General features: G+C 34.3%; 1 protein-coding gene across 2 annotated transcripts in view; it reads left to right on the top strand.

Annotated features, from left to right (window-relative positions):
• Positions 1 to 200: 200 nt before the first annotated feature.
• LOC145962843 (discoidin domain-containing receptor 2) overlaps positions 201 to 26,483 on the top strand; it is a 75,008-nt gene continuing 48,725 nt past the window's right edge. For both annotated transcript variants that reach the window (XM_083084218.1, XM_083084217.1), the window contains exon 1: positions 201 to 552. The gene's annotated coding sequence lies outside the window, so the exon portion shown is untranslated. The remainder of the gene's footprint in view (positions 553 to 26,483) is intronic.

Below are 26,483 nucleotides of genomic sequence, written 5' to 3'. Positions count from 1 at the left end.
ATAGGCTGACTGTTGGTCGCCCTCCTTCTCTCTTTCTTCCCTGTTGATCTTCCCGTTCTTCGATTCACCTGCTCTCACGCGAAGCCGTCCGTCCCTACTACGTTCCACAGGGCGCCTCCCCTCTCCTCCCGCCCGTATTCCTTCCCCCTCCACCGAAATCGATGCTACTCGCGGATCGCGAGTTCAGTCTGCGACTGGCAACCGCGCGTATAACATCGTTTCTTCCTTTTCCCTCTCTCTCGTTCTTTTACGCCTCTTTGCTCCTCGCATGTTGATATCGCGCGAGTTTCCAAGAACGCCGAGGGAGAAGAAGCGAGAATCCCAATCGATGACGCGCGTCCGGTGTCGCTTAATTTAATCGATTAGGACGGTTTCGAGAAGAAGAAGAGAAGACAAGGTGGATATAATCGTAAGATGAGAGCCGACGTGTCGACGATGAATTCCTGCGATCAGATGTTTCGCTGTTGCATCTTTCCGGAGCGATCTTGAGGCGGTGAATGTGCAAGGAATAACAACGCGCTCCGCTTCTACGCCGGCAGAATTGCTGATTCGGTGAGTAAGAATTAATAAAGCCTTTTGAAATTTCAATGCGCCTAATGCGTATTCGTTAGATATTTTCAAAACAACGTCGTAAATATTACGCGACTCGATACACGAAAGTAAATAAAATTGTGGTCAAGGACAATTGATACCGATACAAGTGTTTTTATCGCATACAAAGGGTCAGTTCTAACAAAATTATATTTCGACTTTGTATTTGGTCGCGTAAACTATCGGAAAACTTTGTTTATGGTACGTACAGATTTATACGCGCTTTGATTCTATTAACCTCTCTTAACCTCTCTCTCTCTTCCTTTCTTTTCAATAAAATAAATTCCGTTATGTAATCTTACACAAAAACTCGCCAAATAAATATATTGCACGTATTAACTTATATAAAGAGAGAGGAAGATTAAAATAATAATTACTAATGGGAAGAAAAAGATTGGGATATCGTTTGTATGAAGCGGAATCCATCGCAAGTAGTCGAATGTGCGATTGGTCAGCCCGGTCGGCTTTACCGTGGACATCTCAGTGACAGTTTCCATTAGGGCGAACCGTAATACTCCGACAAGTCTGCCCATGGTGGTTTCTCTCGCGCGTTCTACCGCAAGAAATTTCATTCCTCTGCCACCCCCGACATCTCTCTTTCTCTCTTTTCACCCCCCCCCCCTCTCTCTCTCTCTCTCTCTCTTCTTAATCGCAATCTCCGCACGACGATGCGTTCTCCACGAATACGGTCATACGTGCACGGACATACGCGACCGGCCGGAACTTTGTTAATTAATTGCTTCGGAAATATAATCCACGTCGAGTGTAACTAATCAGCGAGAAACTCGGTCGGACGTTGACGGGCATGTTTGCTGCACCTATCACGTAGCGGGATGGAAATGTAATTTGCCAGGATAGAGTTAGCCCCGTTGAATGCCGCGGCCAACCTTCAGCCACCCCTCCCCTCCACCTCCTCACCCCCTCCTCCCTCTCCCTTCGATACCAGTCCCGCTTCGAGCCAGACCCCTCGTGCCCAGCGTGAGCCGCTCATTGATCGCTATTCTGGATTTCGCATGTAAGGATCCAACGGAGCAATCTGTTGTGGAAATAATGGTTCTGCGATGCACGCATTCGCCTATCAGTCTGTATTTCGACCCGAGGGTTGCGCGTATCGGTTAGCAAAGTTGCGATACGTTGTATGATTCGTGCTTCGCGTCGACCTGACAATGTGCGTTTCAAAAATCACAATTTCTTTGCGAGATATTAAACGAGTTACGTAGACAGATTGTTTTAGACCTAATGAATCGTCTTTCAACTCTGATTCTTCAACTAATTTAGAACCGATTTTTTCTTATTCGAAATAAACGTCATTATTTATATTGTAAACTTCAGCAATTTCAATATATTAAATATTTTTCTGTAAACAAAATTAGAAATCTATTTAAATAAAGTTTGCTTAAAGTTTAATATCAAATAAAATTGATATAAAATTTGCTTTAAAATGAAGTTTACTTCTCAAAAAGCCTTTATTTTCACACACAATCGCTTATAACTAAAAATTATCCATCTTTTTCTTAAAAAACAATTTAAATTATCAAAATAAATAAAAGATATATGCAGAGAGTTTTAAAATTTAAGTTATATATTCCATACATATCTATAATATATTATTATGATTCAGGACATAAAGTGATATGCTAATTAATAAAAACATAATTAAGATTTGACGTATATTTGGTCCAACAGTGTGAATCATGATTATATTATAAATCTCAAAATACTTAATTAAAGTTTATTTATAACATCGAGAATTTAATGATATATCATCATGCAAAGAGATAATTAAAATTGCCAACTGTTGCGGATCTGTTACAATTCTCATAAATGCAACGGATATACGTGTTAATATACATTTAAAATTCAATAGCACGCGTATTAATTACGCACATAATTAGCTCTCTTATGAAGATTCTTTCGCTTCCCAGCGGGATCGTTTCCGTGTTTCAATCAATATTAATTCAGACCGAGCTTCATCAACTTGGATAATGAAATCAACCATATTAATGTCGCGAAATATAAATTCAGGAAAGTCCTTCAACAAAGCAAATCTTGAGATAGCAATTTATTTTAAAAAGAGGAAAATACATATATCCAGACGAATAAATGTAAGCAGAAAATAACTAGCATTGAGCGATGAGAAGTAATCGGACGTGCGTATAGAATAACCGATGGAGAGAGACACGGGGGGAATGCGGAGTTTCGAGGATTACATGGAAACGGTTTCAGTGTCGGATATGTCGACGAATTCGCCGGATGGTTAAGCCAGCAGTTACGATTAAAAGCCGCGGACTTCCATCGTATCGTCCATTCGCGTGCACATATACATGCATGTATAGCGAGTCCACTCGTATAAATTATTTAACACCAAAATATCACGAAGAAAATACAAACAAAAGTTACGAGAGAGACTACATGTGCAAATTTATTCCACATAATGACGGATAAAAATATCGCACGCACATACGTATTGTTCTTTAGTTTCGATGGTATCTAGGTGTAAGTAAACCAAGAAGCGTGAACGATCAAGATGTCGCGTTTGCGTCGCGAAGAATAAAAGGCACTTGCGAAACAGGTGGACTTGAACACGATATTAGATTGCGACATTTGTACACTCGTGACTGTACATATGTCTGGCCTCAGTATGCGGTATGCGCTATGGCTGTGCGGTACCGTAATACAAATAGGGGTTGCTCCCGGGCGCGACGCCTGTACGGCGTAGCTTCACGCATCGCTTACTCATTGCTGAACATCCCCGGTCTCGTAGTTGGTGCCGCTCTTGGGACACGTGAAATTTACTTTAGCCGTGAGCGAAACTTTAAAGCGGCGTTTCGAGGATACCGTCTACCGCGGCAAATAGCGTTTCAATCCGTGTCACGGAGTCAGCAACGTAGTCCTAGGTATTTACGTGAACGGCGGTGTACACATCGATCGTTTAATGCCAATGTCACGAAATGCACAAAGTTTCAAGCTTGTTTCGAATATAATTTAATGTCATGTATAGTCGCGAATTGGTCGACGGTCCATTTTGCGAGTTGGAAAGCAATCCTGTTTAAAGGGTCGTGTGTAATAATGTTAACAACCTACGTTTTTTAAAATCTTTCACTTACGTTGAATAAAATGGCGTTGTTGTACGATTAAACGATCGATTATTATGCGTTAGTTGGTATTTTTTTAAATGTATAGATGCACCGCATTTGGGACTGATTGCATAGTTTTATATATCGAGTTTTAAACTGAATTTATTTAACATGTAACTGTCAGAGTTGCGTTATATGTGGATACAACGATAACATAATGCCCCGTACAGCGAAATTGCTTTAAAAAAACTGGGTCATGTGTTGCTACACGTTTATTCATATTTTCCTGCATAAATACATCTCGCATATGAGAAAACGTGCAAAATTGTTTTTTTTTTTTTTGGCTATACAGCAAACATTTCCTCTTTTTTTGCGAATATATTACATAGATATCATTTTGTGAAGAAAATGCAATTCGGCAATTATACAGCATGATGTATGTTTTATCGCGCATATTACGCATTTTATCGATACAACCGCACTCTGCCAATTATTCGGATATCGTTTGCTATAAACATTAATCGAAAAATTAAAAGAGATGCAATTAGTCGAAAATATAATATTATAATTGTTTCATTATCGTGCACAGAGTTTTATCCGCGATATTTACTTTTTTCTTTTTTCAATTAATTTGCAATTATGAAAATGTTTGCAAACGTGCATGTTTGCAAGTCAAATAAGATTAGCATTTGTTGTATTTTCCTCGAACATCATTGACGGATTGAAAAAGCAAAGTTACCTAATAATTTCAGGCATTTAAACGTATTGTGATTACGACTCGATATACAGAGAGTTTATCTCTCCATTATTTAATTATATTCTCGAAGTGTTTGCGCACACATGAAGAAAATTTGCGCACGTGCCAATTCGGTTTTGCAGAAATAACTCCATCTGTTGCGTCCATCGATTTACAATGCCTGGCGATCATTACTGACAAGGTACGTGGAGTTTATTGTCCTCGTAAATAAAATTCAATATCGACAAGATACGGCGACGGCATTTTGTTAGTCGGCTGCAATCGATAGGGCAAATAAATTTTGTCGAATTCCATTCGCCGTCATTTTATTCGCATAATTGCCGAGCGCCTTTATTTTTGCCGAAACAACAATCAACAAGAAACGTCCGCAAAAGCTCACGATTGTGTAAATAACTGCGTGAATAAATACTGACGGCCGTGACTCGTATACTCTGCCAGTCTGACAAACACGGTCCCTAACTACTGCGATAACTAGCGCAGTTCATTTCGTTTGAGCGTAAATATCCAGGTATTGTGCTTACTAACATAATACGCGGAACACATTGTATCCTATCCCTACTTATTAATATTGCCTTTTAATACATTGACCACGCATTAATTATTATTTTCATTACACAGAAGTTCTATATACGTATTATTGACGGTTTATATTATTAATAGGGATATACTGTTAATCTCTCGTTGAATTAATGTCTTAAATCAAGTTAAACATTTAAATTATTAATAAATGTAATAGGAGAATAGGAAAAAAGAAAAGAGAGAAACAGGGAGAAAAAACAGTAATCTAAATATTATATTATTTAGAAAAAAATTAGTTTATGTTTAATCATGATCGCTAAAAAGTTTCGCCAATTACGAAACAACTAGGAAAAATTTTAATTCCGTTGTTGTTTAAAAAAATATAATTGTTTGAGTTATTACGCCCATTAAAACTGCGATTCTATTTAAGTATAAGGCATGAAAAAGCTAAATATATAAAAGCTAAATATAATACCTATTATACCTAATGCGATTAAAAGATCATTCCTATACGAATTAAGATGATTAAGTTTTAAGTAGCTTGTCATCTCTAATGTGGATGATTAATAGGAAATGTTTTGTCCCCATAGTTGATAACGATGTCGATTTTCGATTTCCGTCCATATTACTTCCTTATCCATCGATCAATGAATCGACGATGATTAGTCCGACTCTCAAGTCATTAGTACGCTTCGAGGCAACAAACAGATGAGCTTTTCCATTATTCGTCACATGTACGGCTATCTTGTACGGCTCTTGTTGGTTTTCATTTTCCGAACTATTCATTGCAATTTTCTTAGTTTTCATTAGAAGTTTTGTGCGAGAAGATTAGGTCGTTGTAAATTAACAAACTCTTCTTATTGTTCGTTACACTATCAATAAATTCATTATATATCAGTGCCTTTTAAATAAAATGCCATACTGTACGATATTCAATTTGCATATTTAATAATTTAATTTATATATATTTAATTATTTAATTATTTAAATCATTTTTACAATTAAATGGTTTCTAAAAAAATCGCAACTCAACGATGAAAAATTATATTATCTTTTTTTATTTTTATTCATTTATTTACAGTATAAATAAATAAAAAAGTCTTTAAAATTAATTCCATTTTCGCTTCAATTTTCTAATTTTTTTTTACGAGCTTCATTAATTTAACATTAAATTTAATTCTTAAAAATTAAAACGTCTCATAAATATAATAATAATAAAAATAATTTGTTGAGTGGATATAGTCTACGGTATGCAAAGGCGAGTCTGGCCAGCAAGATCATGGCTAGATAGATGGATCTACATCTAACTTACTCTGCGTCTGACAGATAAAGCCTTTGTTCGAGAGGTCAGACTTTCGAAAACTGTCTTATCGATGTACGTGTACTGTAATAAGGGTTTAAGATCCGCTAGAAGCCCGCGCCGAGGTTGTTAAACTTCCAAGCTTGCGAACTAGAAGTACCCGTCTGCCTTAAAGCCGTTCCACGATACTAGACTATCATTCGACTCTTGTAGATCAGCACGACGTCCCAGTAAAATAACCTGCAAAATTAGTCAGAAGTCTCTCTTATCTGTCATTTTCTATGTAATGTACGCTCGTCGCATTTATCTTCGACTGGTCGCGATGTGTTGCCTTTATACAAGCGCTTGTTATACAGTCTGAATGTCAGATCGTCTCGATGAACACGATCTTACGCGAGACAATAACCACCGACATAATGCAAACGTAATAATCGTGACAATTCGAACGGACAACTGCCGAGTATTGCAATATACATATGATAAGGCGGGCTTCCATTGCATGGAATCAACTTGTGCTCCACTTTCCGTGTAAGTAGAGTTGGAAGCTCCGTGTAGGACGAATCGAGTAATAGGAGCTTAAGACAGGCTTCGAGCTCGCTCGAGAATGTCGAACTTCCGTACTTCGGACCAGCGATCGTCCGCCTCGTTAAAGTCGTCCGACGTTATCCCCGATATCCACTTATGTTGGAAATCGCAATGGCACCTTGCAACCGCAAAACGGTCCGCGAACTCGCACGTCGACGCGTAAAACTCGCGCGAGTCAAGCTCCTGATAAATTCAATATAAATGTTTCACATAACTGCCATGCAGAGTTGCTTGTGTAAGCAGAAAAATATGCGATATCGCTCGCGATTATTTTCAACGGGCAAATTTCATCAAGTGGATATTCTCTACGTGTGTTTATACAAGTTATTTATTTTAAAAACGATGTAGAGTTGAATTTTCACAAACTCTTGTTAAAATCCATATATCCATTTATATCAACAACGGTATTCGAAAATTATAACGTTTTAAAATTCCGCACTTATATGTACATGTGTACAATTACTTCCAATATAATCTATTATTTTAGAATATTCGTGAAAAATATCGCATTTAATGAAACACTCTTACGATACATTTATACTGTTTTAAATGAACTTTTATCGGTTCTGCCTTGGCGTAAATCTTTTAGAGTGGTCAAATGCTATTCGGCCATCGATAATACGCGTTCCTTAATAACGGCTTAAAACTGACTTCGAAGCTCACTCAAGAGTACTAAAGTTCTCTCCTTGTCGACTTACCTCGGTCGTTAGACTGCTCACGATATCCGAGTGTCTATTATACGTTAAGGTTCTTACATTACGTAACAATTAAAAGAGCAATCACTAGATGATTTCCTGATTTTCAAACGCATATAGTTAGAATGTAAATCTTTATTTTATATATAAATTTAAACTGTTATTTTATAAGATTCAATGAGACAAATCTTTAATACAACATCAAAGAATCGATATGTTTTTTACTTATAATAAGTTTAATCTTTTTAAATTAATCATAAAAAATATAAATAATATAAATAAATAATAATATAAATATATAATAAATAAAAATATAAATAATTTTGTGCATTTATTTCTTGCTGAACAAATTTTATTGACCTTTGAAATTTGAGTAAATTATAATACACTGTTATAATGTTATTTCAAATATTTTACTTAATATTTACATAATATTTACTATAATGTTCAATTCTTTGCAAACACTCACCACATCGAACCATGTTTGAACAATGTCTGCTTTCAATTAGGTGTAGAATGGTTCAGCTAAATTGCTTTCTAACACATAAATACAATCATGCGATTATTTTCAAGCAAGACGTTAAGGTGATATGGAGGATTATTTCCTTCTATTACTCGTACATTGACACTTGTGAATACATGTCAATCTGATCTGACCGACGTCTAACACGTATTTTAAACTAGTATTTTTAAATACTAGCCTTAATTCTATTAATTAAACCTTAATTCTATTCGTAGATATATATAGAGTATATGAGGTCACAAAAGAGAGCAAGAGAGACAGAAAATATCTATTCAGAAGCGAGCGTATTGAATACAATGATATGATGGAAAATGACAGTTCCATATTTGTGAGTTTATTATTTGAGGATTATTTTATGAGTAATGATATTGCTTCACGGTGAAATTTATATTCATTAAATTTTTAATTTCAACTTTTAAATGTTTTCTTGTAACATTTTATATATTTTAATATTAAAAAATTAGGCAAATTATATATTAATATTAAACAATTAGATAAAACGATGAAGTTTAAATTTGATGTATTATGTAGCATTACCTCTAACGCATTACCTACATCCTATATAGACTGCACAGAGTTTAATTCACATACAGTTTCTGATTTAATGTGCACAACCACATACATATAAATACTCGCATTAAATATTTATAATATGCAGTGAAATCCAATACTATAATATATAATAGCATCTAATACTTTTTCTTTTTTCATTTTTTCGATTAATATTCCTATTGAAAATATAGAAATAAAGTATTTAAAATTACATTTTTTTATTTTTATTAATTCCTCGAAATATATATGTATATATTCGATAGATAGAAAAAAGATTTGAAATAAATATAATAATTCCAAAAATCTACATGTTATGTAATAGTAATTTTGTAATTATAATGTTATGATCGATAGCACATATTTATAGGCGGTAATGATATTATATAAATAATTCTCAGCTGCCGGCTAATGTAATAAATTAATTAGTCGGCGCGAGGTGGATGAGCAAAGGATAAAGGCCTTCCTCATAAGTTTAATGGGCAATGACGCGCGATAAGATTATCGGAATAATGTAACGTGAAATTGCATTAAATTTAACTCGATATTCCTCGGGCTGAAAAATGCTTGAATCATATCGGTGAATCGCGCAACGCTAATGCCCCTTTTTCCCATCCCCTCTGGAAACTCGGCGCAAGGAAATATTTCACGGCTGACGCGAAAGTATTGGTCGGCGAAACTTAATTTTATTAGCAATCTAGAATACGCTGCGCCGGCAAAAACGTTCACGCAGCCGCGGAAATCGGCGGACATGAATCTGCATTAACTAAACGCCGAAGCCGATTTAATTTTAGTTACGAGTGTAAAATGATTGTTTTGGTTGGCGTAGAAAGATAAAATCTATACTTGTGAAACAGAATTGCCCCGAAAACGAGAAAAAAGAAAATAAAGAATAAATGTATTACAAATATATATATACATTTTCTTCGCAAAATTTTATTTCATTTCCTTTTTTTTCTACAACATACAGAATATATTAGATAAAAAAAATAATACATATAAAACTCGAGAAATATTATTTTTTGCTGACACAATTAAATTTTTATAATTGGTTTTTTCCATGTTAATCGAATTTAATTTGCGGTATAGAAATATTTTATCATCGCCATTAGTGCCATTAACGTAAAGTTCAAGAGACCGTGATTTTCCAGTAAGTGCTTATTTATTAATACTTCGCTTCAGCTTTTCGATTTTCGCCTTAAGAATAGATCTTTAGACTATTAATATAATGCGCTTGTGCAAACAGAAAGTTTCTGCACATCTTATGAATCATTTATACCAACAGTTTTCTCTCTTTCAAGTCAGAATCTTATTAGAGATCTTTCTTAAGTAGCTACAACAGGGATAAATAATCATCAAAGTAGTAAATTACTTGGCAAAATAGAGAAAGCACCATGAAATAATTTATTTGCCACTCATACAGTTAGTAGTTTATATTGACAAATAAAGCGATAAAATATTTTAAGTAAAGGTATATTTTAGTAGGTAATTATTGTTAAGTTAAGATATATTTTAGTAGGTAATTATTGTTTGTAGATTTAAATAATCATTTGAACTTTTTGTCGTATTATATGTACTCTATTAAATTAAATAATCAGTATATTATCATTAATAAGCAGTGATTTTATAAATTAATCACTTTTTATAATTATAAATATAATGTTACAAACCTTGAAATCTCATTGAGAAGATTCAGTCAATGGTTGATTTTCCACTAAAACTTTACTGTCATAATCAATGAAACATGCACATAAGACGGAGGAGTAAAGCGTGAGCGCTTTCACTGAAAATCAATGAAATATTAATTGATCTTCGTTGAAATCTTATCACTGCTTTAATTAATGACATTTTCAAAAGGTAGAGATAGTATCCGAGTGTTTGCGGCGAAAACTCAGTGATTAGCTGGAAATTAGCTAATTAGCAACTCGATATAGGTATCGTGAATCGAGATAATAACAAGCTGTAATATGTGGCGCGATCGTCTCGCTAAAGTAAACCGTCTTCAATGTTATATGATCCTCGGGACGTTTCTGGAGCAGATTCTTCGTAAAATCTCGTGTGAAACGTTTCATATATACGAGGCAAAAGCCAGCTCGGTTGCTCCTCCGACTTCTTCACGCCCGAAGAAGATGGATCCGATATCATCCTCGGGCAATCACGCCGCGGCACGAAATCTGCAGCGGCCTTATCGGCACCAATATCCAACGTCGAAGCCAAAGAATCACGATAGTCGGATACGATCGATCGCGGACTGGCAATCGGAAACAATCTGATAAAAGAGTAAAACGTGAAAGTCGAATGTTGAATGAAATCCTTTGGCCGGACTTTGTGCCTGGATGAGATGCGCTCTAATACAATCCCGATAGCAATCAAGATATAAAAATACTATCAGGTGTCATATGTCACCTGGACAGTTTTATCTTTTATGTATATGTAGTACGATACAAAATAGATGATATATACGCATGCATACATAAAAATGTTTATCTGCTCTTAATAGACAAGTATTATATCCGTATATTTGAAACGTGTATAAATTTTTCATATATTTTAACTATTTATGCAAACGCTTATATTATTCCAATTAAATTAAATTTGTCATCAAAAAGAAATTAAATTAAATTAAATTAAATTTGTCATCAAAAGAGAAGTGGAATGAGTCGATGCAATCATCACACGCAAACGTAGAAACAAAGGAATTTTTCATTATACTTAAGGTGACTGAGATACTTAGAAAAATATTTAACGCAGTTTTTCAATGTAGAAAACTATAAAATATTTTAAATAAAAACTATAAAATTTAAAAATATTTCTTTAAATCGAATGAATCGAAGAACCGATTTTAAAATGGAGCGTGTTGAAGCCCGTTTTACCTTAACCCACCGCGCAAGGCCAATCGATGCTCGACGAAATCGTACTCGAATATGGAATAGCTTATCGAGCTCGCGGAACAACAATTGTTCCGAGGGAACCATGCAGCGAACAAATATTGCCTTATAGAAAAATATTTACGATTTCACGTTTCAAGAAGCCAGAACAGATTTTTTTCTTCAAAATGAAACCTTCGCTCTAAAAGCGGTCTTGCTGTATCAATGAAAAGGAAAGCAAATAATCAGTGCATTGAAAATGTCGCGCATCTTTTTAAAATGTCAGAATGCACATAAAATGGACTGTGTAAAATTCGTACGCTTTTTAAACTTCTTTTTCATTATTGGCGACACTTTATCGGTAAAAACAAAATCCCTTCGCGCAGGATCAATTCGACAACCCCAATAAATTTTGTACAAAATCAGACAGTCTAATTGGTTGGAAAGAAACACAGATTTGATCGCACGTTGCGCGTTTTTGACGTGCAAACTGGACGGACAATGGGATGCTAAGCCACGTCTATACATGCAGGTGAGTGCGTTCTTTCTCCGGCGCGCACGAGCGTTGTGGATTATCCCTGCTGCGAAAAGTAACACGAAGGTAATTTGATGTCTCGCAACGTCGCTTAATCCGACATGGACGATGACGAGGAGCGTCGCGCCTCTTACAGGAGTTCAAGCGGCACTTTAGGCGAATTTAGCATTTGGAGAAGTTCTCCAAACTTTAAATTCGATGTACCTCTAGTATCCGAGAAAATGTAATAATATGCAATAACGAAATTCCCCCAACCAGCCGCCTGACACGAACTGCCGCCCATAATATTACAGCGGTGATATAAATTTCCTCGAATATTCTCAAGAACGAAGTAAAAAAGAAAGGGAAACTTATATCACACACAATTATGCTGCCGTAATGTAATATAGCAAACAATATTATACAAATGCAATATAATAGATAGGACAGAAATATTAAATGCAGATTTCTTCATAAAACAATTTTAAAACAAAATTACGTGCTTAATCGATTATATAATATGTAAATACACAGTTTTATAAATATTTATTATTTACATTTTATATTTATTTCTTTTAAGTAAAATATATATTTGCATGTTTTAAATAATTTAGAGAGAAAGAAAGAAAGAGGAAACATCTCATCAAGTTTTGATAATTCTGTTAATTTAATATTTATAAACGATTTAGTCTTTATCTGATATTACACGAATAAGAAAAATCTCATTTAAATTAGCTATTAAATCTATTTAATAGATATGTTTTATCGATTATACATATATTCAACATATTCAACCTTTTTGATGATACTCTTCTTCCATTTATGCTGAATATTTTATGAACGATATATTCGCTTTTTTCTTTTCTCTCTATGCTAAATGATATAAATGATGCAAAATAAATAATATATTATGAGTACAAAAGTAGCTTATTTGAAATTTAGCAATTTAACAGATATTAAATCAAGCTTAAACAGTTAATTATAATTCATGTATTAGTAAACGAATTGATGCGTGAATGTTTCAATAGTTTAATTTATAAACATTAATCAATAATTTAATTTCAATTTTTAATCAGACGTTTAAAAAACTGAGATGATTATGTTTAAATATATCAATGTTGAGATACTATTTAAAAAATTTCTTATAATATTAAATATTTACAAATATAGTTTTACATGTTACATGTTATATGTTTATATACATATGTATATAATATAATATATATGAATACACTTATGTTTATATATATCATTGATAAAAAGTGGGTATCGGTATAAAAATACGAGGCCAGAGCAGTCTAAAACTACTTGAATATCAACTACGTGAACATATTAGCGATGCGGCGATGATATCAAAATTTTAAATTTGATCTTTGATTTTAAATTTGATATTCATCTATCTCGCCCGATTGTTTTATTTATACGACCAAATAAAAATAATTCTGCAAATGGATGTTTGAGCGTAAGCAAGATAAGATATCATAGAAATATATCTATATTTCCTATCTATGTAAAATAATAGTACATTTTATATAAAAAAAATTTATTTGAAATTAATTGGCAACATTAGCACAACTTTTATTGTTGAAACTTTCACGCGATGCACTTTCATATTTAATTAATTGAATCAAAAGCAAGATTATATACCAAGGATATGTAAATATTCAATACTGTGACATTTTTCAGTAATTATTCAGTAACTAATAATATTTAAAATTAAAAACACATGATTTTTTCTTGTATAAATTCAATTAAGCAATTTCAAAATTCGATTGAAATTCTTGGCAAATATAATAAACGCGTGTCTCAAAGAATTTATGACAAAAATGGCGACTAGCAAGCTTATATGAAGTATTTTATCACATGCTGGGTAGGTAACGCGGAAACTGACGGAGTGCACTAATTCGATGTTTCATAGCAGCTCTAATCTGACGGAAGGAAGAGCCGTCGCGCCTTCCGGGAGTTAAGCGCCAGTTAGACGTACTTAACATCCGTGGGACTACTCGTCGAAACTTTAAACTCGATTTCAACCGCGCTAGTCACCGCGAAATTTGTTCGCCGATCGTCTTTCGACTAACTCGGGCTCCACCAGCGTGATAACGATCGATTGCCGAGGTTTCTCGTTTACATGGATTTCTCGGGAAATGTAAATTTCCCTTGTTCACAGCATTACTTAACAGATTAATATATAATAGATTAATATATAATCGTATTATATAACATTAATATATAATCATATTATGATATTTTTACAAATAATCATATTATTAATATAGGCAGAAATAATGATATATTTTTCAATGTAAATCTGAAACATATTTATAATATTACTTTTATTTTTCACAATAATTTGCATTTATAATTACATAATATAATATAACATTGTTGTACGATAATTACTTTGAAAATACAAAGAAAATATGCGCTTATGCATTTGCGGCTATATAATGCATCAGATTAATTATATGTAAATATAATACGTAATAGCATGTAATCTAGTCTACATACATATACTTACACATATATTCTATCAGATAAACATTTTTAATTAATGCCTCATCAATATTATATTACTAAATTACACGTTTTATTTTCAAATTATTTGACAAGTCATTACTGAATATTTTATTTTTAATCTGAAATATCTAGCAATTTTTTTATGCATAATGATAATGGATCATCAATATTATAAATTAATAAAAAAATTTATATATATATATATATATATATATATATATATACACATAATATTTGTAATAATTTATTGGAAGATTTCTGTTTTTGTCTCGATATTGCCCTGATCATTTATCCGACTAAATTTCAAACGATTAAGCCTCTGTAAGTGACGGGCACAAATTGAGATCCATATTTAGAGGCGCATAACTCCCGTGAGATTAATCATCCGCGCACGGACGTGGAAACGCTGGAAAAGTGCGTGGGGAAAAGTAAATAGTCATAACGGGATACTTTGTACGAATTACGCGGCTTCTGACGTGAACTAATGGCACTGGCGAGCGCCGAACCATGCAGACCCTTCCGCCTCAACACCGGCGTATACCGCCTTTTCTTCCTCGGTTTTAATCTCGTAGACCCATAATGACGTCTGCAAAGACGTAATGTTCATTACTACCATGGAGGAAAATACTTTCAAAGTCGGTACTTTTAGAACGATACTGCGAGAAAAATGCGCGAAAATACTTATCTCCTCCGAGAAAACTCCTCGCATTCCTCTCTCAATCGTAATCTCGTAAGACATAAGGTGCCTGGTTCCTGCAAGGCACTTTAATTATCACTCTGAGAATTCCACTTTTTGATACAGATGCTGTTAGCGGGATGATAATTATCGATTAATGAACCTCTCAAAAATCAAACTGATTGTCGATTCTGTTTTTTGCAAATTTTTTAATTTTAAAACAAAATGAATTAGTGTTTTGATATTAAAATTAGGATAGAAAGTGAAATTGTTAGCTTCTGAAAAACTCATATTCGTTTGGTATCAATATAACTTAAATGAAAAAAAAATTTTGATATACCATCTTTTTCCACGAACTTAATATATCTATTGATCTTTCCCAGAATATTTCTTTCTGGGATGTAGAATATGCTTATGTAGGGTAATAAAAAGGCCACGAATAACTAAGAAATATCGATTCATATGCAGAAAAATTACGATATCATATTCTCTCATATTACTTTCTCTTTATCATAATATAATAACACTCCTTTATTAATATATTCTTTTAATATTGTACAATTAAAAATATCTTACTAATTATCCACTTTGAAAATTGAAACGAAGGTTTCTACTAGAAGATAAATATTTTCGTTGATTACAGCCATGCCACTGACACGTGCTATTACAGTTTATACTAGCGATTAGCAAAGTAATTCCCGAAATTAATTATACCGGGCTGAAAACGGGGAATCGTGCAGAGAGGAGAAGGGAGAGAAAAACATCGTGGAGGACGGGGAAAAATTAATGGCCTCGTAACGGTATAATCTGCGGTTTTTGCCGTTGAAGTTATAGGTCAGTTTTGTAATACGAACGATGGTCAATTTAAGAAAACGTGCTACATCGAAAATCCTGCGCTTAGCACCCGGTAATGTTCAAGGATTACTCCTTACTACCGAGCATACATCTGTTGTTTATATAAAAAAGTGGAAAGGAAGAAATTAATTAAGAAATTGTATTATTCATTCAAATACGAAGCAAAACCAAAGAAAATTTTTTTCTCCTATTTAATAATATAGTTTAACCGCTCATGCGAGGATTTTCGATTATGCTTGTGTAACTGACCAAACAACTCGCGGTTTATATAGTTACTAATATTACTCCTGTAATTAATTACGTTGGAAAAGCAGAGAGTAGAAATGGTGGTTAGAGACGGATAGGAACAATGAATTGTTCCATAGCATTGTAAATAAAGGCAGAAATCAAGGCAGATTTAATATTAGATAACCTGTGTCTCGTTTTACTCGTTATATTGATTAATGGAATCTACAATATTTTACATTAAGAAAGAAATCGGAAAAAATATTGATATTCTTAAAAAGATAATACATACAAAGTACAAGAACAAAATTTTTTCTGAAATATTTGTTGAATTTTTTACAATAAAAACAATATTTATATATTTTTATATATTTTTATATATTTTTCTCAGTGGAATGTACAGCTTTCCGAAATACAGCGGGAAAAGTAATGGATTTTGAACTAATGGATCTCGAGAAATGGGGACAACAACTTTTTTTAAAGTTTGATAAGCTGAGTTTTATAAAAAGGTCAATTTATATGCAGTTTCTCACGGAATGTCAATAGATTTAGAATAAAAAGTACGCTAAGAAAAATATTTGAAAATACTTGAAATGATGTCATTGACATAAACGTCGAAAGACTGTCACGAATAAAATATCATTTTAAATATTATTATTATCTTGCTATCTTGCCATTTATATATCAATAAATGTCCATTAAAATTATACAATTATTTATCTCTTATATTTATAAATTTGACGAAATTGATTAATAGAAAAAATTTTGTTGCTTTACATAATTACTTATCCTATCTGTCTATTTTTGTGAAAATCCAAAGGTAGCTTTGGATTTAATTTTTAATGTAAAAACATTATAAATATATATGCCAGAAACTGCAATAAATGAAATAATGTACGCTATTATTAAACGTGGAACGTATTATTTTCTTCGCCACTAGAGCAAATGTATAAATATCTTAAAGATAGTTTAATTATAATAATATGCTTTCTAATTCCGCAAGTGCTTCCTCCTTTCCACCTGTCTTCTCTAACAATTCTCTAACAATCCGAATTTCATTCTCGTAATTAATCATAGTTAGAAATATCTATGCGCCGGAGATTCCCAAATTTCATGCACGTTCTATAACGAGAAAATGACCACGGAATACTCCGAATAACTGGCCAAATTCCTGCGGACTTTCGAGTAAGATTAATTATTGTTATCATTGCTCTGACATATTTTTATTTAAATCAAGTTTATGCATGTTCCGCATAGGACGACGAAAGACAGAGAGAGAGAGAGAGAGAGAGAGAGAGAGAAAGAGAAAGAGAAATGGAATAAGTTATTGAACATTCTAGTATGTATTCCTTATTTATTTATTATTACAGTTCAACACCTGCTCAGGTCTCTTTGAGCAGTTTAATAATTTTTTTACATATTTTTGTACATTTTAAATATTTTTATTTAGTCGGATTAATTGATTCTACAATACTGAACTCCAGTATTTTATCTGAGCGTACCGTTCACATCGAAGGGCATCGTAACACGAATTTCACCTGATGGCCATCGCACTAATTACGCACGCAAAACTCGTGAAGTCGATGAGAATCTGAAAAGAAATGGGCGTCGCGATATCAACATACTATTTTGGCCGCATTGCTGGCCATGATCTTTCATCTCGTGTCCTGTTTTTATCGCATCATTCAACTTTTATATTTTTTAGAATATAAAAGTAGAGAATAAGAGAAATAATATAAAAGAAATAAGTAGAATATATGTGACAAAAAGAGAAAACTTTTGCTTTGCCTATAAATATAAATATGTATTTCTTAAAATTATAATATATAAATAACATAATCGTGCTTATTTGCCTAATTGAATGGAATGTGATAATGTAAAATTAGTAAAATTTAAGGAAAAGAAGCGCGAAGTGAACTGAAATATGACATTTTCATTTTCGCGCAATTAAATTTTTAATTATACATAGTAGTAAAAAATTAATTGCATGAGGGCTTATGACGCGGATAGTGCGTAGATGAAAGTGAATTGGATTTGCGATACCGTTTGCAGTGCTAAAGCAATGCCTTATAAAGAGGCACAATTCGTGACATTGACAAATGACGCAAGAATAGATATTCCTGCGTTCGTATCTCTTTCGCGTAACACTTCGTGCTTTCCTATCATCGAATAAAGTAACGACACCGATAACTGAAATCTTATTAATATTCATGATACGAGAGATGTATATCTGCTTTTATTTATTAAATTTAGAAAATATATACATATCATAGAGCAAATTTTGCTTGTGCGGCCTGAAACGAAAGAGAATATACTTTTTATGTCATAAACACACATACGCAACTGTAAAAATATAAAAAATATATTGATTTAAAATGCTATTAATTGTTCTTACGACAATAAGATTTTTATTTCTTGCAGGAAAAAATCCAATAATTGGATGCGAAAAATCACCGAATAAAAATAAATAGGACTAAATTAAGGGGATCGCTTTAACCATCATTGTGATATTCTGAAAAGAGGCGTAGGTCTTGACATTGACGAATGGAGTAGAAAAGCGCTTCTGTGCCCTTCGTTCTTTCGCTTTCTCCCTCGTTTCCTTTAGCGTCTCCCGCGTCCTCTCTTCGTTTCACCATTATGCTACATAATTTAGTGCTAACGTCGCGGTGATGGTGATGGTGGTGGTGGCATCTACACTACCATTGGCAGTGGCAGACCACTGCCACCCCACCGTCGAGTTTAACCGCTAAGAACTGCGGCCAGGAACGAGTCGGTGTAAGGGAGGAAACTTGAGGTCGACGGAGGAACCTTTGATTCTGTGCAACCCCCACAAACTCGATCACTGTATTTGTATCGCTGTGAGAAGTGGGACACCGAAAAAAGCTCCTCCTGTTCTATTTCACCCTCCGCCAGTCTCGCGACACCACAATTGTGGGTTTGCTTTCAACGTTTCGACTCCCTTCTCTTGATACGATTTCCAACCAACTTCACATTTTGTTTGTCACGAAAATGGGATGTCTTTTATCTTTCTAGGTTAATATGTTTTCGGTTACTTCAATCGAGCGTAACAAATTTTATCATAATTTAATCAGCCATTGTGAAAAAATATGTACGTCACATTACAATAATTTTCATATTTATTATCTTCTATAAAATATTAAAAGATATATTTAAAAGACAAATCTACGAAGAAAATACAATTATTAATGAGTAGTATTTTACATAAAAATTTTTAAAAATGCAATAGATCAATCTCTTTTAATATTTTTTAAATATTGATTAAGTATTATAATCTTTTCACTTGAATTTATATTAATATGCATTGTTATTTTAAAAAAGAAATTTGATATATTTTAATAATATAAAAACTTCTTGCAAAATCGTATAATTGAAGCTAAAAATCATAGTTTTATTTAGGCTATGCCTAACATCAATATTTACTTGACTATCATTGATACATAAATAATCTAAAAATATGCTATGCATTCAGTCTTAAATATTCTAATAAATTATTAAAATTTACAGATTTATTATATTTTAAATTAAAACATTACACTGCTGCCAAAGAAAATATTTATTCATATCTAGGAAGATGAAAATTTATATCTTTCACGTACATCATGTTTTAACGGTAAAACTAATCATCTAAAAACGCTATAACAGTATTCTATAAAAACGTAATAAACATTAACATTTGAGCACCTACTTGAATGTGCTGAGCTTGATACAGCTTGATGGACAGATAAACGACTTTCCCTCCCTAAAGGGAATACCTAAAATGCTATCATGCACAAGCAGAACTCTTAACATTAAAGAATTTAATTACGCATAAGCAAATTTATTCAAACTAATAAAGGCGTGAAAAATGTGTTTAAAATAAGTTAACGCACAGATATATCATCGGACCTTTACGTCTTTAATAAATCACATTTCTCTCTTATTAAATATCTTTCAATAGTGAAAAAATATAATATACACATCTCGTCTGTTTGCCCAGAGCAACATTTATAACGCAGTTTATTTACCGATTCCGTAAGAGTTTGTTCATCCGTGTTAATCGTCGAGTATCGCTACAACGATATGACTAAAGGCAGAAAATATTGGGCGATTTTCAGCGGGAATATTTAGTGGTCCTTCGACCGCTTACCGAAGTTTCCTCGCAGTTTGGGGTTGTGGCTGATACTTTATCGTGTAACAAATGGCAGTCCGATCGTACGTAAACATTTCAACCTCCCATGCCGCAGAATTGATAGTGTTACAGAGTATCGCGGTCGCAGCTGCGCTCTTCGCCTCTCGAGATACGGAATTAATAGAGCGGCACGTACAACGAAATATTCATCGAACCATACTAACTCACCATGTTCTCTTCCGCGCTTCTTCGTCGAAATTTCATTTATACGTGTCAAAAGATCAAGTGTCTCCACCCCTTTCCCTTCTATCCTAATTGTAAGTCTACGTAATGGAAAATATCTTATTTCTCGTATAGTGAAAATTGGATAACTCGATGGCTTTGAGCGCGCGCGCACAAACACTGAATACCTCGTAACTTTGTATTTTAATCGTAGAAGGCAACACGATTTATGTTACTTCTATAACACTTAGTTAACTGCCTTTACGTGACTTCCTGCAGCGTCGGACGACTTAAATCCCGGCTTTAAAATAGGATTTATTAATTATATCGGAGTCGCGATATCTCGGTCGTGCTCAACGAGACGAAGATTTCGCTCGGATATTGCTGCTGTTGCTGCTGCTGCTACGCGATCAACGCGGGGAACATTGACCGAGCATTGGCGTCGGTCGCTCCTTCACCCTTTTCGTTCATATTCCTTCATGGTGGTGGATAATGTAATATACGGTGTGAGGGACCGCACTTACGCGTTCACGCGTGCAACCGAGAAACAAGAAGCGGCGCCGAACCGATTTGCTCGATCGAATGTAAACAATGTTCAATCGACGTGGCTCGTCGCTTCCTGCCACCGTCGTTGTAGTCGTCCTCGTCATTGTCGTCGACGATTATGCAGCCCCTCATCGATGTGCACTTATCTACCTTTTCCGTGCAGCTCATCTGTGAAAGCAGGAAAAGAGGACGAAACGACGTTCAATAGTCAAAGTCGCATTTGCCAAATAGTCGTCCATTTCACGAAGAAAAGCTCGGAACATTTATCATTATTTGACGTAATAGTAAGATATTTTTTTTTTACGATTAGTTAAATATTTTCTTGCGCGCATATTTTATTCGATGAATTTTAGATTATAATTTATTAACCTGATATATAATTAGGTATTTCAATCATTTTACTTCGAAACGGAACAATTAAATTGATGTTTTCTTATAAAAAGAGGTCATGATCCATAAAGAGTTATTATTTAAGCCTACAGAATAGTGAGATAGCAATCGTCTAGAAAATATGTCGAGGCAACATTTTTGAAATATATTATTTAAAGCCGCAATACTCATGCATATCTGCTTGAACAGTTGAATGTGTTCGTGGAACTGCGAGAGTTTCAACGAAAAGTTCTTGAGGGCAGAATGTGATGGAACGTTGATGGAAAGGAAGAAGCACGAGGGAGAGGAAAAAGAGAAAGACACGGGGGGAAAAAGCGAGAGGGAGAGAAAAAGAAAATAAATGAGAGAAAGGGGGAGGGGGGAAACGGAGAGACAGAGAAAGAGGGATATTGGACTTTTAGCACTGAGTGGTCCTTAAAAAAGAGGCAGAGCCATATACGCGATGCCCACTTGCCGCGATGAAACGTCAGGAGCCGAAACTGCAGCTGCAACTTGCGGGGGAAAAAAAGCGTGCGCGATGTACTCGTAACTACAACGACGATAATGCCACTCTGCGAATGCATCCAAAGAGAACTGACGAAGCGTCAGAATTTCAAAAGCCGCTTCTAACTGAAATACGTTGCGGGGAATCGCGTTCCCGTTTCTTTATATCCCTCTTTTTTTTATGACGTTTCTCCCTGTCCCATCCCCCTCCTCTCTCTCTCTTTCTTTCTCTCTATCACCTAGTCGTACAGTACGCCCTGCCACCTGCGTCGCACTTTTTTCAAAGGGGAAATGCACTTACACGCGCGCGAACATATTGCATGCTCGACCGAGTGACGAAATGGACAAGAGTGAGGGGAGACTGAGAAGAGGTACACCGAAAAGTGGTATGTTGCTTTTATTTCCGTTCCCGTTAAATTGGAACGGATACCTCTCGTCCATCCAATTGTTTTTTGGGAAAGAATTCCGGGAAAGAAGGGCGGGCTTTTCGGCGATGGAGGTAACCGAGGTACGAAGCGAGACGAAATATTTTGCGCAATAATTTCGTTACTTTAGCTTGAAACGCGATTTCTAGCATGTAGAGCAAGGAACGTTCGTTTACGGCAATCAATAGCAATTTGAGAGACAGGATTGTAGAAGTACGATCGGAAGGATTCCCGCTTATTTTTTCTCATTGGCGTTTGTGCGCTTCATTCCCATTTATTCGTGGCGCGGCTCTCTTGAGCACGCAGCGGCAACAGTTTCGTAGACAAAAATAACAACAAGCGCTATTTCACGCTCCTCACTTTTGTAGCGTTGAAACGAGTTTATTCCTTTCGCCGTGAGAATACTTCAAACATCCAGCGGAACTTAATTCTTTTCACCCGAGCACATCCGACCGTCTATAAAGAAAAATCGCGCGGGGATAGTCGACGTTTTTGTGAAAATCTCACTAGATGAAACGTGCGCACAATACGTTCTGTTACGTTAAATTGTTGCGAATAATTTGGAAAAATATATATTTACCCCAGAGTACAGATAGATAACAAATAAAGACTTTAGAAAAAGTACACTGTGTATTTTATGCAAAGAATAAGAGCAATTTGCCAGGATAAGAATCTTAGATTGGAGTAGATTTATTAATATGAGAAAGAAGACGAAAATTTCATTTTCTTTTAAATCTTTTATACACATCGCACGCATTCCGTTGCAAGATGCGCCGGAAAATTAGATAAAATAAACCATAATCGCGAGCAAAATATATTCATATTTAGGATTAGATATGCGCAAACATTTTACATCAATAACGCTATTTGAGAATCTCCTTATACCTTAATTAATTAACTGTAATTTTGATCCTTATTTGCGAATTTAGATGATGTATCTAATCAACCCTGTGCTGTTGAAATTCTTCGATGATATTGTAAGAACGATAGCAGGAAATGTAAAGCACTAATTAAAACGATTAAAGGAAATGTACAGTACTAATTACAGCGTTGAAATCCATATGCTTTGATCTAAATTTCTAAAGAAATCGGAGATAGCCTAAGAATATGAAACGATTAAATCCCCATATTATGTATATGAAACTTGATTATAGCAACATAAAAGAATTGTTCTTTTATTTTACTATTATATAATGAAGATAAAAAAATAATTAAATCTTTTTATTAAGATTATGAGGACGTTAATTTAAAGCAAGTTTAAAAAAAAAACGATGAGCAATTTCATTTTCTCTATTATTTTTTATTATATGATATAAAAATATACATATATAGAAGATAAAGGAAGATGAAAGGAGGAAAGGAAATTGAAGCAACTCAAAGAGAGGCAATAGCGATATTTCATAGATTGAAAGTTTGACCTTCTCTTCCACTATCTCTTCCACGAGAATCTCCGGAGTCACCTATTAAAGTCGTAAATCGAAGATCTCGGTCAGCGTATAAAGCGACAGGGAAATTATTTCGAGATCACGTATAATCGCACGGCATGCAAATTAATCACATCGTTCCCATGGCAAAGATTTCGAAACTAAAGGGTAATATTTCAAAGACGCCTTGTCGGAACCATAATTTTGAGACGCGAAAGAGCCAAGCGGCGATCCTCGGACTCCGCATTCGCGGCGCTGTTGCTTGCATTCGTGATTTACGTTGGCCGATGGATTACGAAAGGAAGGAGCCATAATTTCTCGCGATGGGAAAAAAGATCCGGGATATATAATATGTACGATGAGACGAAGAACAGTGTGTTTTCGTAGAGCGCAAAAATGCGCCGGAGGATCAGGGAGCAGCAGAGGGAGATTATTTAAGTTAAACAGGCGTAAAAAAGAGACGGGGGCGATGTGATGGAAAAATGTATATAACGGGGAGGGAACATTTTTCATATCTTATCGTAATGGTTGCTCGTACCGAAGAATATTTCCTCATTCAAGCTGGTCGAATGCCTTGTTTGAATGGTAATTTACGCGTCACTTTCGATAACAACGTCAGACGTTAACGACGCGACGAGATACAACGACGTTCATTGATGTTACGAGGCACAAAATAGCTTTCAAGGGCGTCTCATTGTCGGTGATAAAGATTCTCGCTCGCACTTGACTTGGCTCGAGAGGAACATGCCATTCTCGTCTAATATTATCAAGAAGGATAAAATAAATACAGTTTGTAAATAATGTTTAACACTTTATCTTTTTTCTCCTTGCTTTGTTTTATTTTTTTTTAATTTATTATTTAGTTTATTTTTTAGTTTATAGTTTATTATTAAATAATTAGTTTATAGTTTATGATTAAATAGTTAATTTTTAGTGTTTATAGTTTATTATTTAATAGCAATCTTTCTCTTGGTGTTTTAAAAGATATTACAGTAGCTAAACAAGTTTATAATAAAGTAACTTGGATATCGTTTCGCTAGAAATATTTTATATAAGATGAATAAAAAATGAATTGCATTTGATATCGTTGGCGAGCTAAAAAACGCTATATATCTTCGCGCAACTATTTATACGCATTGACGCTGTTGTGTTATCCGATTCGTACATCTTCACAGCGGCATATATACACTGCATTAATGATTAAATGTTACTGTAGTAAATTACACGTCGCTTCCGGCAGCACTGCCAGTTTAACAGCGCAATGACACGAAACTCAACGCACGAAATATCTCGCGTTATTTTTGAAATTTGTTTCCCATATTTGTATTACACGCATATGCATAACTTTGGATTACATAGATTACTAACAATTGTTCAAATTTTTCACGCCTCGCACGATTAGATACAGTGCTTTTTCAGAATCTAATATAGATCTTTGTGATAAAATAATTAATTTAAAAAAGCTGAAAATAATAAAATAATAAAATAATAAAATAAAAATAAAGTAATAAAATAATTAAATTAATAAATAATAAATAATTAAATTAAAAATTAAAAAATAATTAAATTAATAAATAATAAATAATTAAATTAATAAATAATAAATAATTAAATTAATAAATAATAAATAATTAAATTAAAAAAGCTGAAAATGTAAGGAGAATAGATAACGATGCCTTTATCCTCAAGTATGCGATGAATATTATCAATCCAAGGGCGTGGTGCGCCCTTTCGAGATACTCACTCGCTTTACATGTTATGAGAGGCGTCGGTATATCTATTAATGATCAGCTCTAACGCGACCAGGGTCGCCGATGATTGCGATAAAGCACGGCGGTAGGGGAGCAAAGCGGAGCAAGGTGGACAAAACGCAACGGCGACGAAACGTGTCGCACGTGTTTCTCGCACCTTATCGTCACCTGGGATCGAACGGTCGGAGGTGCCGCTGGTACACAAACGACCAAACGATAACGTATGCACGCCGCTTCCGACTATGCCAGTCGGATACGCAGCGGTCAGACGTATCGGCGTCGCTGATAAGCACCGTTCGATTCTGCTTTCCGCTGGAAAAGGCGGCGTACACACAAGTATATATTGCCTCATTTTCTTTCCAACAGTGGCGAGGTTTGATCGCATGGCTTTAATAATTTATGAACCATCGTGAAAAAAAAAAGATGAATGTTTTATATGCGAAAAAAAACCACGGAGATTAAAAAATATCGAGCGTGCAGGGAAAAACGTTGTGGAAGTTTAGGTAATTCCACGACGTTAAGAATGTATTTTGATGTTCCTAGGTTTTAATAACTTATTAAACATGAAGGAAGAGAAATATTTTAGGGAGAAGCGAAAAAGTTAAGGAAAAAGAAGTAGTCGGGTATACATGGTTGAGGAAAAAATATGGGAAAGAATATTCTCTGGGAAAGGAAGTATTTTTTTTTACAAATAAAATATGTATGATTTTTTTAAAAGTTTACTCCTTGAAATCAAGTATTTTTACTGTATTCTAGTTTACATCTGATTCATATAACAAAGCGGAATAATAAATTCATTCATGAGAAAAAAGAAACAATTTTTTTCTCGCATATGATTATTTTTTGGTCAACAATTTGCATCG

Source organism: Camponotus vicinus, unplaced genomic scaffold (assembly GCF_025532165.1).
Source record: "Camponotus vicinus isolate PSW18456_S1 unplaced genomic scaffold, iyCamVici1.0 SCAF_12, whole genome shotgun sequence".
NCBI lineage: Eukaryota > Metazoa > Arthropoda > Insecta > Hymenoptera > Formicidae > Camponotus > Camponotus vicinus.
This window is presented reverse-complemented; position numbering and strand designations above follow the sequence as displayed.